This window comes from Cephus cinctus, unplaced genomic scaffold (genome assembly GCF_000341935.2).
Source record: "Cephus cinctus unplaced genomic scaffold, Ccin1 Ccin1_scaffold0457, whole genome shotgun sequence".
Lineage (NCBI taxonomy): Eukaryota > Metazoa > Arthropoda > Insecta > Hymenoptera > Cephidae > Cephus > Cephus cinctus.
Window position 1 is genome coordinate 353507 of NW_014333134.1, and position 20084 is coordinate 373590.

General features: G+C 37.3%; 1 protein-coding gene and 1 long non-coding RNA gene across 6 annotated transcripts in view; one reads left to right on the top strand and one right to left on the bottom strand.

Moving 5' to 3' along the window:
• LOC107267871 (leucine-rich repeat and transmembrane domain-containing protein 2) overlaps window positions 1-20084 on the top strand; it is an 89405-nt gene that overhangs the window by 55995 nt on the left and 13326 nt on the right. Inside the window, exon 2 of one of the 2 annotated variants that reach the window (XM_015740041.2) lies at window positions 13623-13659. The gene's annotated coding sequence lies outside the window, so the exon portion shown is untranslated. Of the gene's footprint in view, window positions 1-13622; window positions 13660-16774; window positions 17341-20084 lie in introns of those variants that run through there. The other variant, XM_015740040.2, reaches the window with a different exon arrangement.
• Window positions 4659-16593, bottom strand: LOC107267872. Of its 4 annotated transcripts, XR_003059703.1 has the most exons (9): window positions 15890-16593; window positions 15251-15471; window positions 14489-14602; window positions 8522-8777; window positions 8222-8264; window positions 7809-8150; window positions 6965-7507; window positions 6777-6882; window positions 4659-6638 (listed from the first exon to the last, which is right to left on the bottom strand). It is a non-coding gene; the product is annotated as an uncharacterized LOC107267872 (long non-coding RNA). The 4 variants fall into 4 exon arrangements; XR_003059701.1 differs by having other exon boundaries at window positions 4659-7174; window positions 7278-7507; XR_003059702.1 differs by having other exon boundaries at window positions 4659-6882.

The following is a 20084-nucleotide window of genomic DNA, read 5'->3' on the forward strand; positions in this document are numbered from 1 at the left end:
CATACTGAAATATCAAATAGAACGAGTCACGTATTCACATATGATTACGTGTGAGTAAAGACACGTGACATCGAATTTGGTACATATGACAAATCCATATATTCCCTTATACCACTTGAAATATACAGGGTGTCCAATTAGGAGGTTAGTTACTTTAAAATAATAATTTCTACGACACCCGGTACACCGTAATATTGTTTCAATGATTTTAATGATGCATTTTACATACGTATAAAACTTTTTTTGAATTTTCTTTAAAAAAAGAAATCAACAAGTAAAATTTTTACTAGGTACAAGGGTTTCTATAAAGGTTGTGACTCATTATCGCGTTCATTTACCAAGTACAAGTGCGAATACGCAAGTGTCTTAATGATCTGGAGAAAAGTTGAAGTGCAGGTAGGAAAAAGCTGGATATCTAATAGCGTGAAATGCAATTCATCGTTGAATGCAGTTTGAGTGCACTTTTCTGACATCTCACTAATCCACGTGTTTCGTTACGTTTAATTGCATCGGGCTGCATTGCTGTCATTTTTTCTCTTATTTTTCACAAAACTCATTGACACTCGCCGAATGAATAATCTAAATTTTTCTCCCCTTTATATCCATATAAATTATTTTTTTCACGTAATTTTCCGAAAATCCGTAAATTCCTCAAGACAAAAATATATGAAATTTCAATATACTTCGTAAATCCGAAACTCACCAGGTATCACCTCCTTTATGATCTCACGATCCAATTCATTTTCCAGAATCCTGAGCTTGCTCCTTCGACGTGATCCGATTGGCTCCCAGCCAAGTGAATTCGAGTCAGGAGTCTTCCGCCTAAAATGAATGACTCGCGGTGAGAATCGTCACGTTATAATTAGACATTGTCCTGAGTAGGGGAGGTGACGTTGGGGAGGTGGGAGAGAGGGGGTGGAAAGCCCAAGTAACGTCCGTTAGACGTAGACGTCGTCACCCGTCAAAGAGGAAGAAGCTGTCGGCAATTTGTAAAAGAGGAACTCTGGTCGCGTCGGTTATAAACCGGAGGTCGACTTTTCCAAACTAAGTCCACTAGAAATCAGGTCAGACAAAGCACAGAGTGGTCTTACAATTAGACTTTAGTAACCCCACGAAGGATTTGACGAAACGAAGTCTTTTTTATGTCTTGGAATTTCAATAGTTAAATTATAATTTTTATATGAAAAATTATAATGAATAATATGCAAAATCAAATTTCAGAAAAAATTCAAACTTAATGTATACCCGTTATTAAATTAATAACGTAATAATCGGCCCCCATAATCGATCCACGGCCAAATAGCATAGATAGCACTGTAGTGTTTATACTGAAATTATTCGTTTCCAGCTGCGAAATATTCGGCCAGTGTAAACACAGCGGGCCAAGTTGGGCTTGCGTGTATTTCGTTTATTTGCGCGCCAGCTGATAGTCCTCAGGGATGTTTAGTCTTGGTCGGATAGTCTGAAGTAGAGCTTGTGGCTCGACGTTAGTAAAATTACGAATAAATATTTGAAGCGACGAACTTCAAGTTGCTGCCGTGAAAACAGTGTGTGCCTGGTTGTAGTCTGACTAAGTCATCGCCAGGAGTCGGGAACTCGTACAATTAGATAAATTGTTCTCTTGTTGGTTTGCTGGGCGACACAGGATTCTGAATAGATATTTATATTCGAATTGGAAACACGCGAACGTGTACTTAAAGGATACTCCACAATGAAATTTATGCACGATTACCCATCATGCATGTAGCGAGAATAAGAATTGACAGGATGCAAATTCTATTTTCAATTAAAATAAAAGTCGTGAATTTTATATTGGGCGCACATAAATGCATAAAAATTAATTTTATTATATTTTAATATATAAACATTGAATATTGACAAATCCAAAAATTAATTTTACAAGTAAAAATTATAATAATAATTTTTTAAGAGCCCGAAACGTTCCATGCAGTTGATTAAAAATTGATTTTTAAGTCTATTACTTTTTTCATAATATCTCAAGGTCTCTTATCTACGTCACTTATCTACGTCACGTATCGTCATACGTAATGGTATCCCGTGTGTAACTACCTTTACAGTGACTGTTATCAGACAGGATTGTTTTACGGTTAAGATCTGATATATCTGATATCGCAAAGCTAAACGACCAGAAATAAACCGGAAATGTATATACAGGTGGGATTTGGAGGTTATCACCAATCATTGTAAAATGGCCTCCTGATAGTCGCACCAGTCGTATAATAGTAGTTAGCATCCACGAAACTATGAAATACATTTACACGAATATCGAGTTGAGAATTTCTGGATACTAGTGAAATAGCTCTAAATGGTGATAAGGGGTGGTATCTTTAATCGGGGACCTTATTGGAAGCAATAGGATCGGTTCGGACTTGGTCTCGGCTGACCTCAGATTCTGAGTCGACCGGTTGACAGTGACCCGCAAAGATCCCCTACAGTTCTACAGGTACTGATATAACTTGTGATTATAGTGTTTGTGTAATAATGATTCAGATCAATGAAAATCGCATATTGAATTTCAAAGTGAACGAAATATATATACATATATAGCGCGAATAGTGGCTGGACGCATATCAGATTTGTAGCAGTTGGACGGTTGGGGCGGGTGAGCTTTCCTGAGCAGGGACGAAGTGGGGGTGGCGGTGTTACAGAAGCGGAACCGGAAATCAAAACGGAGTGTACAGTGACGTCATTAGGGTCAATTGTCGGATGCATGGTAATCAGACTCGTCTAGTTCATTCATATACATTATACGAAATGTAAAGCAACCGCGAATATGTTAAACGTGACTAACGGTGGGTTAAAATTGCAAAAAAAATTTTTTTTCAAAAAATTCACACTTGTAGTTGTCGCAATGCGAATGCTTGAACATTTTGAGCACCATGAGGGATAATCATGATGAGAAAGATATTAAAAGAAAATTTAATTAAAAAATTTTTCAAAATGGTAATTTGAGCTAGAAGGCAGTTTTATGTAAAACAGTATATTTTAAGGGTTTTGAAAAAAAATATACGAAAGGCTCGTTGACTCGGATTTTGGATTTCAGGTAATGTCATCCCAAACTGTATTTAGTTGGTGGTTACGCGAGAGCGTAAATCGTTGAGCGAAAAGAAAAAATTTTTTTTTGCCAACAATGTAATCTGCTCTTATTATTTCGCCAAGAATTATAGAGAATGTATAATAAATGTCTGCGCAATGATTAGATAAGACGAAGAATGTTCGGCGTTCCTTATTATAACGTGGCCATTATGTAAAATTTCTCGGTTGTCCGAGATAGCCGTGTTCTTTAACCGTTTGGATGGTTTCGGTTCTAAGGGATGAAAAAGAAAGTCGACGAGCGACGTATAATTTAAGGGTGTAAAACTTTGCAGTCGACCAAGATGGTATCTGCGGCTTGAAACGAGGCACGATACGAAAGCTGAAGATTGGGTCGGCAGGGGGTGTTGATAAAAAGGAAAAGGAAAAAAGAAAGAGTGAAAAAAGATATACAAACTGTACGCCATTTTGTGGCTTTATTACCCGTTTCCGGTTTCCGGCTTGGCAGATTAATCGCGGAGATTCTTACGCGCGCGTGGCCAATTTCGATTTTGAGTCACGATATCCCATGATTTATTATGCAACGTTTGACGAAATGGTCACAAGCCGGTCTCTGTGTATTTTATCGGATTTTTTTAGGTCAACATTTTTTTTTTTTTTTTTTTCATTCCTTTCGATATTGATTATTATAAAACGTCATTTTTGAAATACTCAGAATGCTTCGGGTGGGGGATGTAAAAAATTTGGATTTTGTTCATAACGATTATTTTCTCGGATTATAAACTTTGTATTGGGTGCAGGTAATCAAACCTGACCTAGCTTAACCTTACTGAAACCCAACAAGCGTGACCTACCCCAATTCAAGGCTTATCCAAGTACTCCGTAAATCGTAAGAGAAAAAAAATGATAGAAAATCTTATGCATAAAATAGAAGTTAAAGAAAATTCATTTTTACTCAAAATCCGTCAAGAGTTCGAACCAACTATTGATATAGTGAAAAAAATTAGTAAATTTTGTTTAAGATAAAAAAGACCAACATGGAAAAGCCATTGTCGTCCCGATGCCAATAAAAACATAGACATATATACATATACAGATAAATATATTCAAGAAATGCATCTTCTGCTTATTTCCCAAGATATCATCCGGTCCATAGCTTACCAACTTTTGCCAACAATAATAGCACGAATTGCACTTTTCAACATTACAGTCCGATAAGGAATGTCATATCCGTACCAAGATCGATTGCAGCCATTCGATTGGCCCGACGAAATCAAACAAATAATTTTGCACGAATAACATTTCTCGACTGTAGCCAAAAGAAGAATTAAGATAATAAAACCCATAAAAATATGAAAAAGACAGACTGCGATAACGGCGGCAGAGATTAGAATTCCTTGAAGCATATTCATGCAGGTGGGTATTTATGTACTGCGCACCGTGAAAAGTCGTCGCGACTCGCTGAATAAGCGCCGGTAATACGATGAAAATGCGGCTTTATGCTTTTCTCACGATATTCCATTATTTCGCTACATATAAGACACACACACACATATATATATATATGTATGTATATACTGATAAAATATATGTATAGAGCTGACTTGCATATAAATATTCACGCGTGTATGAACTTAGCATATGAGTTGTTAGAATCTCACCAAGAAACGGTTGATTTACTTGCATCCCACATAGTTCTATAGTTCAAACCATTTTTAGCGATAGTTCATAAAACTACCCCTAGAATCGAATATTTAAGGGATGAGATACGAACTTCGCATTTGACCTTCCAGCATCTCATGATATTTCGACTTCCAAAGCCATGAAAATATGTTTCCCACATAGTTCTATAAGATTCCCAACATTTTAGCTACAGTTCTACTACTTTAAGCGTAGAAAAAAATTTTAAGGCGTGAGGTTATGTATAACTCAAAAAATCGAAAAAGGGGAGATGTTGATCTTTAAATGTAAAATCTGGGCTCGATTATGGTCAGGATCAATAGTTCCAAAGTCTCTGCAAGATATAGTGAAAAGTTCTCGTCGCTAGCCCTCTCCGAATAATTATTAATAATTATTTATTTGATTATTATTATGACTCTTTATGTAATTCATATTTACATTTCACAACGGTGCAAAATAATTACCCTGTATACTACCTTGTATTAAGGTATACGTAATATTAGGTATACGAATTAATAAAATGATCGAATATTCCAATATTATTGTTATTCGTTAAGCATCGCCCCTGTTCGAATATAAATTCGATATAAAGAGATACTTTTAACCTGAGAGAAAAAAAAATTTTTTTCCAGAGCAAATAATAAAGAGAACGAACGAATGGGAAAAATGTATGACTGGTGTATAAGCAAAACGTATGGGGCAATTTTTCACGTGAAGTTGGCGTAATATCGATGCTTACGTAATACGTTCGAAACCATCTTTTCCGCTCGAGCGTCTTCGCTACACACAGCTGCCTCAACCCAGCTCCTACAAATAGTATCAATGGTACCGTAAATAATATAAAAAAAAAACGCAAAAATTGTTTGCTATAAAACCATCGTAAATAACACTGTCAGTCTTCATCCTTTCGCTCGATCTAATATTGAAAATCATCAATGTTAGATCGTTAACATACGAGGGGTCTTGAAGCCATGAATAAAATTGGATAAACATTCGTCGAAGCTCAAAAACGTAAATGCGGATTGGTATGAAATATTGTGTAAAAAAATTTTTAATATAAAAAAATGTCTATCGAACGCCAACTATCCTATATTGTAATTTATGTAAATCGTATGAAGATAGTCAAAGCTAATATTTCGATATGTGAAAATCGTACGTGTTATATGCAAGTGACATTTTTGCCGTTTGAATTGCGCATATGTTACTTCTCATACATATATAGACTAGTGTTCCACGTACGCTACACTGTACCATCTAAAATTCATAAATGAAAAAAAAATCTGGAGCGCGCCGTAGTAGCGTGTTAAATGAATTTATTAATTTCCCGCGGCATATTTAATTCGCATTTAATTCCCATCTAGCCGCGGGACATTTTTCCTTCTATGCTTTAACGAGCAGTGGCAGAAGGAGACTTGGTCGTAAAAGTGCCCGCGGGACTGTGGGCTCTATAGAGGGACTTATGTATTAGTTACTGCAGTGACTGTACCTGCTACTATATATATCCATCTCCCTCATCTTGGCAATAAATAATATTTATGGTTTAATGGCAAAACCGTTTTCCAGCAAAGTGTGTGTTACTCGCCGAAGGGACTTCCTTCGATTTCGACGGCCCGGTGGTGCCCTTCTTGGCGAACAACTGCTACGCCCCTGACGCGTGCCCCTCGACTGTTCCGACGATTTATCGGAAATACGGGACCGACTTGGTTCTTCTGAATTCAGTATCTTTTCTCATCGCTTTTTTCCCCAATTTTTTCGCTACGAGCTCAGTTAATAAATAACTTGTAAAAAAAAATTTCGACCTTTTTGGGGGTTCCCGGTCGATGATAAAAATCGATTTTTGAATTTTCGAAACTGGACCCCAACATCATCTGGCATTCGGGAAGTCTCGGGATGCAGCAGAGTGTCTGGCAGGGAGGAGAAGAAAAAAAACAGTGAAGCTTTCTTTCTGCGGGTATCCCCATCATCAGCCACCAGGAAGGCAGATGCACCGGCTGACGAACACCTGTCTTGCGCGTGCCAAGGATAACCGTACCTTACCTTACCTGAGAAGTTTGTGGAACAGGAAGCAGCCAGGCAGCGAACAGCAAGAGGGACTCAGAACGACAAAGGGGCGACCCAGGATAAGTGCCCCAAGGCGTGAACCAGCAGCTAGAAAATTGAATTAGATCTGACGTCCCACGGGAAAAGGTATTCCCGGTTAAATATTTGAAAAGCAGATTCGTGGCTATACGGTTTTGATGACGGAGAGAGGGGGTAGCGGAGGGTTGGAGGGGTGGTGGCTGCAGACTCGAGCCATAAACTCCTCCGGATAGAATTTGGTCGAGACTTGAGAAACACTGAGAAAATGCAGGTGACGCTTCTTTTTTTCCTTGGTCTTACTTCCAGTAGGATGAAAGAGGCCAGACCTATTTCCTTTGGTGTTGGAGGGAACGAGATGCTGCTAGATAAATTACATATTTACGTTATACCTGTCCTTTAAAATTAATTGGTAACGTTATGAGGATCCTTTATTTTTTTATTGCATTTCTTATGCAAATTATTACTTGCAGTACGAAGGATGCTCGGCAGAAGATCTTTATACGAAAGTTTGTCCATCCGCACATTTTTCATGAATATTCACAGAGTCTTCTGCAAAATGCAAAACAACCTTTGCCACGCTGTTACCCATAATACCCTGCGACGGTTTTCTGGTATTAACGCTTTTCGCCCATCGTGCATAAAAATTTTGAGTTTTCGAGATATCCATCTAGCTTTCCTTCCGGTCTGCCTGAACCTGCACGAGAATAATTTTTCAAAATCAGAATTCAATTGAAATCAACTACCGGTAACGTCAGGAATCGCTAGTCAAATTCGACCTTGTCAAATACTTTTAACCAGCACTGTACGCATGACAAAGGTCCAGTACCTTTTGACAAATAAAAATAAAAAATTGTACCAAGCACAATTAGTGCGCAAAAACTGTGATTACCCTCGGTATGAATTTTGCAAAAAATTGTACGGTCAAGCATAATAATAATAATAATAAATCTGACGAGTCTCCCCGCACGCAGTGATTCGTGCTGACTGGTACTGACCCCACAGGAACCGGGATGGATGAAATCGAGAACCGGAAGTGGTCATAGCCTCTATCTAGTTTGCCAGGATGGAATCAGAAGGCGACACTTTGTCAGGCAAAGGATACGAAGCGTAGCGTCCCATGAGAATATACAGTGGCCATTGTGCGTTACGTATATTCTTTAGACTTTGCAGCCTGGAATCTCTTGGTACCAACCTTGCGGTTGCGTAAGCACGTTGCTACGGATATACCCGTATGTCAATGACTCGTGTATCTTTTTCCTTTTATTACTCGAAGTCAGTGCTTATCCCAGCGTAACCAGTGTGGGACGATCGACTTGTACCCAGGTATTCTGTACTACCTGTAACACGTATAACAAATACGATATACCTACATACCGTATAGATATTAGATACGTAAAATTATACTGACAGTACGCAACCCTCGTTTTTTCACATACGCTGAAACGCGATACCTAAAATAAAAATATTTTTTTGCATAAGAAAGTAGTAAATGCTATAAAATTAATTAAAAATATTTTTCATAAATTACCACTATCTCTTATCAATCTTCTACCCAGTTCCATGGGTGTGACCAAAAAACGTATTGATTCATAAATATACAAATTCATTTATTTATATGAATTTTTTTTTTCGTGATTTTATATTTCACTTAATTTTTACGATTAACGTTTTTCTGATTACCTCAGAATCTATAATTCGGCAAATTTACCCCAATTATTTATGCAACCTCCAGATAGCAGCCCGTTGGATTTCAAGTGGTTGGTAAGCTTGGCTGGATAGCAGGTGAATAGCTGCGTGGATTGGGTGGGATTATTACCGGTCCCTTATGGCGAATTGGGTTGGAAACTGTGCATCGGTCGCTGTTTCCGTTTCCGGTGCTGTTGGTACCCGCCGTAATGACGCGGTAACCCTGTGATAAGCTTCTCTAGAGGGTTTCCTCGTTCTACTTTGGCCTCGTAAAACACCTGTGTGCTCAAGGAAACAACGTTAACTCTGTTTTATGAAGTTAGCGCCAAACGCCTTGGTCTACGTAGACGTATCCGTTATTTTCTTTTTACATTGACCTAATACAGGTATATCGAGGTTTAGGATCGTTAAAGACGATATAGATCGCTTTAATACACAGTCGCTGGACCATAGAGATGATAATTAGAAAATTCAAAATGGCCGTCGCACAACATTTTTTTACAATCCCAATGACTTTCGATAATTTTTAGTTTCTTCTAAGCTTTACTTGACTTTTGCTTTACCTTTCATATACTCTTAGGCAAATATCTATATAGATATATTTTTTAAGAAGGGTAGTTTTCAGGACTTTTTGTCTTGAGTATTGGCAGTTTTGAGGACACTTGGCGTTTATCAGGACGGGTCTGATAGCATTTAGATACGTAAGGTATACTGTCAGGACCATAAAGTGGCACTCACACCGAATTTTCCAAAAAAATTTCTATGCTACACACTCGCAGTTGTGATGGGCTAAGAAATGATTTCGTTAAGTTAGGTTAGGTTAGAATTTTAATACATGTCTCAAGGTTTAGTTTTTTTCTTTTTAAACGCATGGGCTTGCCATTGTGAGTGGCATGCGTCCTCATAACTACCCTTTGACAAGTTTATATATATATAGCTCGTATATCTTTCATCTCCTATAAGATAATATAGATCTATACATTGTATTATACGTGTAAATAATTCCAGCCACAAACAAGATGCTCCAGTCTGACATATCTGGTCACGACAGTCGTTAAACTCCCCTGTCGGTCCAGGACAAGATGCCTGCCCTGATGTTTGTGCTTGTTCATCATAAAAGGGCAGGTTAGATCGATACCAAATATCGAGTATCGATATCCCAGGTTGACGTACGATGGAATTTTAGTTGGCGCTAACGGCAGGTCGACAAGCTGATCCGATAGATCTTGTTTTAGGGCCTCGAGTTCACACCGAGCCTACACAACCGTCTTTATCGACCGATCCGATCTGAACGAGCAGATCGATACAATCGAGACTTGTCGATCACATCGGGAATCGATTATCGATAAGACGTAATCAATATGTTTAAAGACAAATTTAATTTTTTTTAATAACGTCGAGTAGAGAAAACTGGGTTGGGTTAGGTTACTGCTGTTACATAATTCAATGGTAAGATCTTAACGTCAGATGGGTCAAAGGTCACGGAGATCATTGACCCAAATCACCATATGATTATGACGTGTCCAATTTTCAAAATTTTAGGTTTTTTGTATCGACGCAAAAAAAATGTATTGTTGTCTTAATCTGTATATCTTGAAAGGGGGGGAGGTTTTTTTTATATTTATTCCTTGTGACGTCATGAAATTATCCGTGAGGTAGACAAGGACAGACTGTGACACATCGTGATCAATAAAAGGACACGTCATGGTGAAAGGATTCAATTATCGATCAGAGACAATTCTTGATCGAGATTTGTAAATATATATACATATATATATATGCTTGTCGATGTACTTGGAAAAAGTGGGTCGTACATTGTCGACCAATGACAGTGACAAGTACGGAGATAATTTTCAATTGTCTTCGATATTCCCGATCATTTAAAAAGACGTGACAAGAAATATTGAACGTGTAATTTTATTGTCTCGAATCCTATTGAAAAATTCGATATACGATGACATCGAGTACCATTGATGCAGATAAATAAATTTTGGTATGAAAATTATATTTTTTGAAAAAAATATTATTTTCTAAAACAGTTTTAAAAAGAACGAAAAATTTTCCTAAGAATAATTGACAATTGCATGAACTTGCTAAAATTGTGATTTTTCACTCCATTGTTATTCGCAAAAGTGATTTCGTACCTGCGATTATTAAAGCAATATAATGTATTGCGTACCGAGAATATCATACTGTCCGTTTATTACATTGACTTGGTACTCTTGGTAAAGGTGTATTTACATTTTTTTAATTAAACGTCCATTATCTAACTCGTGATTACATTCCTTTCAGAAATCCCCTTAATTTTCAACCCGAGCTAGCTTCTGACAAGTAACTTATATTTCGAGCTAGACTGTCCACGTATATACTCTCACGTTGAAAAATGAATTTTATAGAAAATTTTTTTTTTCAAAAATATTAAAAAAAAGTTTTATTTGTATCCTAAAAAAATATTGCGAGTTTTCCACGGCCACGTTATCTCGCACGACATACGTGATACATATTTTATCGTTTCCGCACTCTTATCACTTGCACGCTAAGGTATATATAGATATGATACGCGAACACACAATGGCTATACACTGTGCTCAAGAAAATTTACAATGCAACCGTAATTGTTGGTTGCTTAATCGATTTTCATGAATAATTATCTTTTTCCGTTAAACGTCAAATTGTCGATAGAACATAGTATATAAAAAGATAGTGTACGATTTTGAAATTTAAAGTTAACCTCAAAATCGAATTTTGATACTCGATACTCGAAAAGGGTCTGTTAATGATTAATAGGTAAAAAAAAATTATATTTATCAATAATAAATATGAATGGCACTGTGCTTATCTAGTGTGAAAATATTCTTTTAAATTTTCATAATACTCCAGACGCGATATTAAGCCTTTACGTGTTGGCCATTCCTGAACTGACTTTATATATATACATATAAAGTCATAGCCGTAAGTGGAAGTTCTCATGTGGCATACAAAATGCCAAACAACGAAACAGCATACTCGAGCAGTGTAATTTCGATGAGAACCGCCATGAGCATTAAGGACCAAGCATAAGTCTAAATATGCACACAGCCCATTGGCCACGTAAAATAGTATGAGAAAGTACGATATAGGTATATCTGTGTGTATAGGGTTTATCGCGATAAGCGGGATTTTAAAAGGGACAATTTTGATAAAAAAAATTTTGTATCGTTCAAGAAGAGATAATAGAAAAATATTTGGATAAAAAATTAAGTTATACTTTTTTTTTTTTTTTTTGAAAATTATGGATTTTCAGGATAATGCAATGGAACTACGTTGATCAACTGCTTGGTGTCCGGCTGTGTATTTGAATGGAGGAAGATGAGCGTGCGCAACCATTATCCATTATCCAGTATCCAGTGGGGTGAAAATGGGGCGAACCAACCCCGTCACTGCTGGACCCTACGAACCCATAATAAATACTGACCCCCCGTCGTAATTCTTAGCCGATACACACGATCGCTATTTCACGCATCGTGTCACGCACGTTACCGGAACGAAGGAACCTTTACTGCCCGTATGCAAAGTAACATAACGCACAAACAATCCGCTCGCTGTATCAGCCAGCCCTGACGTTTTGGTAGTTGTAAAACGTCAGGTCCAGTTCGCAATGACGGATTTGAATTGCTTTACGAGTGAGGCGAGCGCAACTTTTTTCGTTATAAAATTGGCAATGAAAAAATGCAGATAGTAATTTTTTTAATAAAACTAGAATTTGAGAGGCATCAGTTAATTTTCACCTCTGTCAAATTTTCATTATCACCAACGTGAATTTTTTTTTGCGAATTGAAGACTTTTTTTTTTGCGTGAGTTTTTGCGAATTGACAAAAATAATAATTGTGAGCTTGACTTGGGTGTTAAAAATTTTGAAAATTTTTTACCCATTGAAAATTTTTTACCCATTGAAAACTTTCCATATCATTTCGCAACGAGCATATATGCCAATGACCGTTAGAGTATGTTGGTATGAAAATTTTTGAATTTTTTTTTTAACCTGACATTTCGAAAATACATGAATTCTAATCGATCTTACGTGGAATTAAATAGTGCAATGCAAACAGTACGATTGCATCGAATTAATTGCTATTCAAATTGAATATAAACTGTGTCGGAAATTTATAGCGAGTGCGAATTTCATCCTTCTGCAAACCTACGGGAATTTAGAGCGGTTCGAGAGACCGACTTAGACGTGGAAACTATACCAGCGTAAAGATCCACAGATATATTTGCCTAATGCACGTGTGAATTAACCTTAAAATAACATCCCATACTACGTATAACTCTACGAAATCCATCTTTGAAGAATATTTTAAAAAATTTTAACAAGTTTCCATCGATAATCAAAATATTAATATAATTTATATAGATTCCAATCGACAAAATCAATATCCAATAATTATTTGAATCACCAATTTAATGCATATACCTGCACCTGGCTGATATTCCGTCAGAGTATTTAATGTCAAAGCATCGTGTAAGCGTATATGACCTAATAACAAATGCACCCACGTGCGTATAATGACAGTTGCTCCGTGACCCTCCCTATGACGTATATAAACTTTTCAGAGATGACCCATTGGTACATATGCAATTACGTGGGTAGGAATAATAATTACAGAATTGATCACACGTTATATGCCTATTAAACGAAAATTCATATATGTCAGACCAAACATGATTTACCTATAGAAACTCCGCGTGGATATATGTACAGCGTGAAAGAAAATTTTTAAATATCCAGTCTAGCCCGAGTCTTCTATTAATAGATCGTTGCCGAAATATTCAGCCACTAATTGCCAACTGCTAGACACAGCGTCTCAACATCCTGCCTCTATAAATAACCCCTTGTCGTTTTCCTGCATTATTAACTTATATATATCATATGAAAGACACACACGTGACGGCGGCATATCAGCCTGTCATATGTCAAAAAATTTTCTAATTAATCGTAGTTTTAATTATTGATAAGTTGATACGATGCCACCTTTAATTAAAAATGTTAAAACTTAAATTCTCTTTTCAACGAACCTTTGTACGTCTGTTACTTTCGTGTGAACGACTTGTATATGGAATCATTGTTTTTTTTTCTGTTTCAGATGACGAAAACGATAATGGGCTAGTGACGCAGAGAAAGTACGTACACCTTGTATAAAATGGACAATTTATTCCATTCTATAAAAAAAAAAAAAAAAAAAAAAAAAAAAAAAAAAAAATATTTATCCAGAAATACGTAAAAAATAACAGATACAACAGCTTTTATACAAGAAAGAGCGTAATTGATGAAGTAAATGAATCCGAATAATTGAATAAAAATGAAATCAAAATCAAATTACCAATTCATTCGTTACGCTATAGTCACCCGGTATATAAAAAAATATTGTGTCCTCCCTCTCATTTCAGTTCGCTTAATATTTGATAGTATCGCTAATTTGGGTCAATTAGACACGGCAGATCGTATGCGTGTATACGTATATATACATCTATATATGGATCAATTACCCTTGTCGAATTCCCCTTTAATTTTCCTCTTCCCTACCTCTTACTGTGTCTCTCGCTTCTTCGTCCTCCACTGACTCGAGGAATCTGGAGTGGACTAATTAAATTGAGTCGATTCAAATTTACCGCGTTTGACGCGGACTTTATTTGTTGGCACGATTGGGTCGCGTGGGACAACAAGACTGGTTATATTTATGAAAAAAAAAATGTTCAGCTCACTCAAAGTTTATTCGGGGGATATGAATATCCAAGAAAGGGGGTCTTGAGGGGAGCCAAAAAATTTAACACGAAATATAATATATGGGTGGTTCGATAGGATAGGGTATTTACGTGTGCGTATCGCAATAAGCCATACGATTAGTTTAAACCGCTTAGGGGGCTATGAGAAATACCATATCTCGAACCGTTCAATTTCAGGGCACCCTCACGTGTACGAAAACGCATGATTAAACCTTCCAGTAATTACCTGGTGTTATATACTCATTAACCCTGTCGCTAATTGAGTATAGAGACTTTGGGATATCAGCAGACGTAGGAGTTTTGGAATCTTTACCCCCACCACTTGTTGTCACAAGTCAATCTGTAATAATTCAAGAAATTTGTATGTCCATAAGAGTTTTAAGAGCGTCATAATAATCGTAATGCGCAGTGAAAATTAATTGGACGATGCGTGTGATAATTTATAAAGACTCAGCTGACATGGATGATTATCATGGTTAAATGTCGAGATCTGTGGTTGAGTTTGTTATTGAATAATATAAGGTAATTTTAAAGAGGCGTCTTCTTTACTCTTGTAGATTTGATCTTGCTGTCTCATAGAGTCGAGGATTCACAGCTAATGGGAACGACATAAATTGTAGTTCACAGGTCACGCGATTCGTCACGTAGCGTCGCTTGAATCTGTTGTATAATAATAGCTGGCGAACTTTATCCGGTGTATAACAAAAAAAAAGGGCAGCTCTGAATGGACAATCTGTATCGTTTGGATTTATCGTTTTGGCTGCGTCGTCACAAGAGACGGAACGGATTGCGTGAAATCACTTGGGCAAATCGTTACGACTGCAAACCAATTAAATTCTCTTGTATTTACCGTGGATTATGTTGGTTTTGTCCCGTCAATAATTTCTTCTGTCATAATTTAAAGATCTTTTACTCGTAGTTTGGCAGTTGAAAAAGAAAGCTAAAAAGGTAATGTTAGGTAATGGATTTTAGATTTTTATTTACAAACCTGTTTAATGTGTTCGGCAAGATTTCGAATTCGGGTTGTGTGTGTATTCCAAAAAATTTCGTATACGTTAATCTTATCTTGTTGGATCTTTTCTCTTGTACCTTCAAGGTCCGACGATCTTGTAACGGACGAAAGGAATAATCTGTGAATTCCCGTTATTACGGCACATCGTCACGCTTCGCGCTTGTACGATTCTTAAAAGAATTAACTGCGTAATGTTTCTGAAAGTGTCAAAAAAAAGCATCAAAACATTTTTATTACATCCCACAGAATGCCGTCGATACAAATGAATGTTATAAAGGAATAAAGAATGAAAAATCTTCCACTGTTGTTATAAGAATGAAAATAAAATTACATAACCTCGAAATGTATTTTTGTTTTCTCTTAATCAGCATTGAATACATTATTGAGATCGCCAATAAAAATAAGAGCCGCGCAAGTTTTTATAAGAGAAAAATAACAGTTAATTAATGTCACTCCGAAAGAATCATAAAAGCAGTGCACGTGTGGACACAAAAAAAAAATGATTTATTTCACCGGACTTTTTCAATTTAAAAATATTATCCACTCGTAACTCGCAAGTGCGCGATTAGTTTCTCGACGATTTCTTATAGAATTTTATATAGAGCCAATAGTTACCGTCGAATTGCCACGCTGTTATTGATTTCTATATGAAAACTTCCTTGGAAGTCTGAGTACAGTATAAGGAAGTGCATTACGGCGAGTTTCGATGAAAGATCAGTGGCAATTGAAGGCCATTTTACGATTACTGAATCGTATTTTCATCTCGAGTACAGGCAGGCGTGTAACGCACGTTAAAGGTCCAACGATCCGAAGTATTGTAGAAAGAAAAGGGTACGCTTGCCTAACTGCTTAAACAGTCTTAAGCAGTTAACCTTATCACGCAGCATTTCTTTTTAACAATCACGGAAATACTTTAGTTTCAATTAACTTTAGCTACACGCAACACTCCTAGCAGATTGCTTTGTGCTTATCAACCTGCAGTATGCATTTCTCTGCAACGTTATCACAATCTTTTTTCCCATTACTTCCTTCACTTATAGCAAAACACTCAAGCACGGAACCAGTAATCTCGAAAACGACGTATAAAGTAAAGTTAAACATTAAAAGTCATTGCGAACTCAAAAAAATTCGTTCTCGCTCGTCACGAATCGATCCGACTGTAACATTCGAATTCCATTAATTATCTGTCGAGAATTACTCTTCGAGGATCAATTATCACAAATAACGTTTCTCACGGTGTAATCGCGAGTCTTTAAACGCTATTTATTAAACACAAAGCAACAATAACACGACAATGCTTTCCAACAAAGCACGCGACTTTTTTAACTTCTCAAATGGACGCGCGATACTACCGCCAACTAGCGGGCCGTCTTTAAGTTAGGCTATAAGATGCGCATCCGGTGAGATACGATCGGACACGGAATTGAACGAACGAGCCAATGAGAGTCGAGCCAGTGAGAAGCAGTTAGCCAGACGTCCAACCAGCCAGCTGTCTCTCGTCAGTATCGGGCGAACCGTCGCGAGGACAGGAGCTCGTGTTAAAAGTTTGATTCAACTGATCTTCACGTGATGCGCGCTGTATTATGTTTACCAGTTAACAAACTCCGTATACCAGTTGGAATATCCGTGACGAATAAATAAATGCTCATATTTCTGTGAGCAGTGAATGTGCGTGTAAATTTCGTAAAATGCAGTGACGGCAGTGCGCATGCGCCATTTTCAAATACTCGGAAAAACTCAAAGGCTCAAACGACTATTTGTACACACGTAGAACCTTGCGCGTGCTTGCGCAATTTTCATCGATCTTATTCTTCTTAAATTCGCAATGCAATTATTGCCAATCGACATACCTTGCTGGAAGTGCAATCAACGAAGAGATATAATTAACGATGTACATCTGGACGGAATATCCTCAGTGTTAAATATTTAATACCTGTACTCAAATTTTCAAATAAACCTCCCAGTGTGAAGTTTAAGTGAATTTTTTCGATACTGTTTCGCTTATTACCACGATAACGGATTACTTGGAATATCGGATAATTCATCTCCGTCTACTCGGAAGACCAGTAAGTCAATTATCGTCACTGTCTATTTTTTCCTTTGAAATATTAAACTCGTATATTCACGGCTGACGACACGTTCATCAGTATCCTCACTGCATTTTCTAGTTTCTTGAAAGACTCGTGCTGTCGCGGTCCAACCAAAACCTAATTGCCGTATCAAGAGTCAATTAATTGTCTGCGGTGGGGATGCGTGGGATCTTTCTCACAGTTAATTAACCACTGATAACGCGATACAATTGCTTACAAAATTCTGCTTACAAATATTCAACCAACTTATTCACTTACAAGCGCGTAAAGATCCTGCAGAACCGATACCAAATATTATCATTATTTTATCAAGGGACATTTCACTGACAACGACAGCTGGTTCGAATACCTGCGTTTACTTTGACTGACAGATACCAAGAGAAATTCTTCCCGACGTAAATTTTACATCGTGCACGTCCCGTTATTCTCTCATGTAACTGACGAATTATCAATTGTTACTACGCTAATGATTTATCCATCGACACTTGACACGACGGCGAACCAGAGTCAAATTTCGTTAATTTACATATGTGCGTCTGTTCTCCTTGGACTTTGATCAAACCGACTATAGCTCACGTTTGATAAAGCATATACAGTGACATGTATTTAACGGAGTTTTCATAAATTTAATTTATCCTAATAGATATATATATACATACGCATACAGTGAATTGCTATCGCAAATATAAAAATGATTGCAGCGACTCTATTTTCGTAGTTGACGCAACCCGATGATGCTCATTGCGCGTAACTGCGAAGTATCCAATGTCAATCGAATACAATAAACAATGACCTTTTCTTTCACGGAATGCAAATGGCAATTTTTTTTCTTGCTCCGTATTGCACAAGGTGTCCGTAGCGTTAGGTATAGTCGAGTTGAGTGCTTTGACCATTTTTAACAGTCAAATGCAAAAGCCATTCGTTCTAATGTAATTCTGACGTTATCATTTGTGCCGAATGAATCATTGAACCGTCAGTGACGACAATCAAACGGGGTAGAACGAACGTCCATTAGTCACAACGAGGCGTACTTGAAACTTTACTCGTGATACGAGGCTCTTGACGTGCATGGATCATCTTGTGAACATTCCTTAAGGTGGTTCACAACTGCCGATGAACTCAGCTAGGAGCGACGAAGACAGTACGCATGGCTACTATATAATGAATATATTTGAAATCGATTGGCTGACATGATTGTTTATCGATATCCAATCAATTTGTGTTCACGTGCCTCTCTTGACTCGGGTATCCCTCGTTATGCTATTTATGCTTGGAATCCTGTCTTTCCTAAATTCTAGATAGCATATGTGTGTGTATATATATATTGTATAATATATATATTGGATATCGGATTCCTTGGTGGATTCTGGAATTTGCGACATTTCGACCGAAAATGTCGACATACACAGTGAAATAAATTTTTTTTTTACTAATTCAGTAATCGTTGACGTTCATTCGAATTTTTATGGTTAATACGTAAATGGAAAGATAAATAAACATTTTAAAACTGGGTATAAAGATAATGATTAGGCCTCTTTGGTTTTTATGGAAATACAGTGCTAATCGATTGAATAATTATTTTTGTATGTCAATGATCATTGAGGCTTTGCTACGAAAAATAATAATAATAATGACAAACATTTTTGTAACGATGTAATTTTTATTTTCCAAATTTGATTTTATTTGAAATTGTCTTTTTTTCGGTCCCTATTGACAGTGCCAAAGAAAAAGGTAAATTTTGATTAAAGCAAACATTTGGACGTAAACTCGATAAATACGGAGATACCAAGAAGACGGGTTTTCACGAAAATAGCCGGTACCAAGGAATCGTGGTAGCCCATGCCGTGGAGACACGTGTTGGGAAAACACGAAGGGTCATACGCATGGCAGCCTTCAAGCTGGTAGCGATGCACGCGTGGCACGCGCGACCACGAGTAAGAAAGCAGAGGAACGTGAACCGAGCGATAAAATGCCGGCGAGCGAAGAAAGCGATCGTGGAGCAAGCAACGCGGAGGGACATGGCGAAGAATTATTTTTAAACGTCGCGACAAAATCATTCGTGGAAGTGGAAGTGGAATCCAGAAGAACGTAAAGTCGTTATAACTATGTATATATGCGTCTTTACGCATATCAGCTCGTTAACGATCTTCCGCCTGGTATCGTTGGTGGGTGATAGAAATACCGAGAAAAGAATTATATGAAAAATTTTATTTTTTACTATTAAACGTATTGAAGAAAAGTTTCGTATTAAGAGCATTGAAAAAATTTTTTTATTCCATAATTTTTATTCTATTTGATCCGCAGCGAACGCTGCGAATACGGCTTTTACGCTTTTCGACGGGCGGAAGTCGGAAGGCGATCTGATCTCGTAGAGTCTGACGGAGCCACGCCTTGATTGCGATTACTCGCATTTGTTTTCGCAATTTTCCACAGGCACGTGACACGGGTAATTTATGATTTGCTATTATAATATATATACCTTAGGATTTCCTTAATGGATTTCGTTTGGTTCTACTGTTACGAATCGATCGGTGGCGCTTTTGGGAATTATCTTACGCTCGGGATGCATCCATAATGCATTGCGAGCGCATCGGGTTAGTTGGGTTTACAGCCGCCGAAGGCGCTGGGTGTTTACGTAGCTTCGTAGTTTTGTTAGTACGAGGTTGTATGATGTAAAATCACGGAAAGTTGTTTTAAGATGGAAAATCGTTGGTTTGCTT